Genomic DNA, 4,048 nt, shown 5'->3' with positions numbered 1-4,048 from the left:
AGAGCATTCGCCAAAGTACATGATAATTCTAGAAACGTTGCGTCATAGTAGTCACGTGACTCGCTGACGCAACATATCTAATACGGCCTTCTGCTGTTTCCCACTCATCTCACACTATTTATATCTTTATTACATAGTCGTCTGGCCACTTTCTATATTCTCGACACCAATTAGTTATTAACAAAACCTTCCACAATAGTCTGCTTTTAACTCTTATTTTACCAGAGCTTAAAAATAATAAAATATTCACTCACAAATATAAATTAATCACTAATATTTAAACTAAACAGCCTTGGTGGGGTTGTACAGCATCTTCTTCATGATGCGGTTGAATGTTGCTGCTGAATTGACTAACCCAAATGGTAACATCCATCTGGTGTCACAAATGCTGTCTTCTCTTTAGATCTCGTCTGTATCGGGAGCTGCCAGTAACCTTTACCGAGGTCTATCTTGAAAAGAACCTGATTACATCTAGTTTTGCCATGATGGCCTTTGGGTAACTCATAGGTTCAGAGTCGAACTTTGTCACGAGGTTAAACTTCGGAAGTCTAGGCAGAAATGGTTTGATCTGTCCTTCTTCTTCATGATTAGAACTGGTGAACAGTCTGAAATTGAAGGCTCCATGATTCCAGCTTCCAACATTGCCTTAACTTCCTGCTTTATCAGATCTCTCATTGCATAAGTCATCTGATAGGGCTACACTCTGACTGGATCCCTGGTTGTGACCTCGATCTTGTGTTGCACATAGTCTGTCTTTCCTGGTTTATCAGTGAATATATCTCCATACTAGTACTGTAGGTCTTGTAACTCTCTACTTTCCTTGCCAGTCAGTTTTTTGCTAATGTTGACATCTTTATATGTTTCATCTCCACCAAGTGGTCTTAGGTCTAGTAGGTCCTCATCTTCTAAGACAAAGTCACTGTCTTCTGGTTCCGCATCTATGATGCCCACACCTGCAACATCAATCTCTGTTTCAATAGCTGCACCCGTCAGGTCTTCTCTCCCAAAATTCTTCTTCAACAGATTGGCATGGTAGATCTTGGTCTTCCCATTCACATTCACCTTGTAGTCCATTCTGTTGAGTGATTCCTGTACTTCTAAAGGTTATTTCCATTGCCGGGTGAGTTTGTTGTGGTCTGTGGGCAGCAGAACTAAGACCTTTTGTCCAACTTTAAAATATTGATCCTTGGTCTTCTTGTCATAAAAATGCTTCTCACTACATTGAGCTGCCTACAAACTCTGTCGAGTGAGCTGACAGGTTTCCTCCAGTCGGTTTCTGAGGTCTAGCACATACTGGTATGTGTTCCTCACTTCTGACTCTTCTCCTGTCCATAGCTCTTTCAATATTTGCATCGAACCTCGTACTGTTCTTCCATACAGTAACTCGAATGGTGAGAATTCTGTACTTGCTTGTAGGACTTCTCGATAAGCGATTAATACTGCCTTTAAGTACCTGTCCCAGTCATGCATCTCTCTTGGCACATCTTCTTTAGCATACTCTTTAAAATTCCATTGACTCTCTCGCAAAGTACGAAGTGGTAAAGAGTTGCCGAGTATTGATGAGTCTGCACCAGTTCTGAAGTAAACTGGGCCCCTCTATCACTCAGGATTTCTTTCAGAAAGCTCTGCAAAATATCTCTAGGAGGGCTTCTGCTACTTTCTCTTCTCTATATTTGGCAGTACCTTGCTTCTGGATAATGTGTCTCAGAGTCAACTATTGTTAGCACATACCAGTTGCCCTTGTAAGACACAGGTGTTAGTGGCCCGATGAAGTTCACAGCTACTCTGCTGAATGGCTCTTCTATGAGAGGCATTTCCCCAATGGCACTTTGGCTATCTTCCCTCTAGGTGTTGTTCTTTGACAGATGTCACACAACCTACAGAATCTACTCGCACCTCCAATTACTCCCAGCCAATATAAATTACTGGTGATTCTGTCTGCCATTTTCTTTTTTCCTAGGTGTCCTCCAACAATTGATTCATGAGCCAACTTCATCACTTGAGTTCTGTTGGTTCTATGATCTGTTTAACCTTCCCAGTATAACTGCCTTTATAGATTCGGTATAGAACTCCCTTCTGGTCCTCAATTCTATAAGTATCTTTCCACTTTGTTTTGTGCTCGACTTTTTTCTGGGCATTGTCCCAAGGTTTCTGCGACAAAGGGTCTTCTGTGCTTCCTTCAATTCCTGCAAACGTAAATTCGTGATAACGCTTTTTGACACTTGCAGGGGCTTGATGTCTTGTTTGCTCTTCTTTTCTTGAGCTCTGCTGGTGAGAGCAGATATTTCATCAATCTTCTTTCTGTCTAGTTCCTCAAAGTTTCTACTACCTGGTATGTTTCCTATCAACAAGTCGTGTATTGGTTCCTTGATACACACGGTCTCAAGGTCTCCTACATAATATGGAGTATCCACCTTTATTTTTGCTATGAGAAATTTTCTCACTGTCCCATCAATTAGCACACGAAAGCATACCATCCCTATCATCTGATCGTTGGATACTAAACTGGTTATCACTGCTGCACCCAGTGTCTTATAGAACCTTCACTTTCTTGTTCCCAACATAGCCTTCACATATTGGCATATTATGATTTGTTGGCATCTCTTGATATTTGTCACAAGATCAAATCACTACTGGCACTGTTGATGTATTTGCTAATTTGAGCCGACCATTAGTCGTGCACTGATCAATCACGTTTTCTTGTATTGAATTTGACAAGTATTCTTGATTCTCTTTCTTCTGGCAGCAGCATCCATAATGCCAGTCACTCTTTTCTTGTTTCTTACCAGCACTGTCTTTGTAAACGGCTCCAGCTGCTTTATCTTAAGGTTTCTTCTGTTGTTTGTTGGTAATGGATTTGCACTATTTTGCAATGTGTCTCATTTTATATTAAACATGACATCTCTTTTCCCTTCTGTCTATCAACCTTCTGTCACCTTTGGTAAACTCCTGCTTCTGGTCAGCCATTACTGGTTTCAAATGTATCTGGACATTCTTGAGCTTCCATATACTATTCTGCCAGTTTGATCATCTTGTCTACATCTTTTGGTGTTCTCTCCTTCGAAAACAGTGACATGTCAGTTGAACACTTGGTCATGAACTGTTTGCGTACTAATAGGTTTGCCAGTTCCTCAAAAGTATTTTCACACGTGGCCATGTCAGTCCATCTGGTGAAATATCGCCGCAGACGTGCCACAAACTGAAATACAGTTTCTCCAGTGTCGGGTTTGACTCCTCTGAACTTCAGACGAAAACTTTCTTCAGTAAGTTCATATCGTTTCAGTAAACTACTTTTACCTTGTCATAATCCATGGCATCTTCTGACGTCATGCCTGCATATACTTGTAGGCTTTTTCCTGTAAGAAGTGGGCTGAGACAAACTACTCAGTCGCCTTTGTCCCAGTTCTGACTTTGGGCGAATTTTTCATATCTCTCCAGAAAAGCATTCATATCATCTTTATGTTTATCAAATTTAGGCAGCTTGCGTCGGTTAGCCCTAACTCCATTGTCATTCTTGGGTCCTTCTTCCTTCCGTTGGGTGAGTTTTGCTATCTCAATTTGTGCTCTTATTCTCTCTATTTCTAGTCTCTCCTCTGTCTTTTCTTCTTTCTCAATTAGTATTTTCATTACCTCTATTTCTAGTTTCTCCTTCCTCAATTTGTCTCTTATGTTGCAGTTCTTTCTTTTACAGTTCTTGTTTAACAAACTTTCGTAATTCACTGTCTTTTAACCTAAGTTGAGATCCTCTTTCTTTATATTTATGAAAATTTGTTGACATGGTTATATAGCGTAATTTTAATCTCTCTACTATTTTAGTTACTACTATAGTTGTGCGTATATAGACAGACCTTCTTATTTCCGCTGTCCTTCACGTTTTCTTCTATGACCGTTTATCACTGTATAATCCTGGATGAGGATCGCCAATTGTCAGATTTTAAAAAATAATATTATATATGTATATGGGCTCTGGTATTGTTGTTTTTTTGCCAATTGTCGAAATAAATGGCTTTTACTTATATTTCTTAATAGTATAAATATATACTATGTT

The sequence above is a fragment of the Limulus polyphemus genome, unplaced genomic scaffold (genome assembly GCF_000517525.1).
Source record: "Limulus polyphemus unplaced genomic scaffold, Limulus_polyphemus-2.1.2 Scaffold8919, whole genome shotgun sequence".
Classification (NCBI taxonomy): domain Eukaryota; kingdom Metazoa; phylum Arthropoda; class Merostomata; order Xiphosura; family Limulidae; genus Limulus; species Limulus polyphemus.
This window is presented reverse-complemented; position numbering follows the sequence as displayed.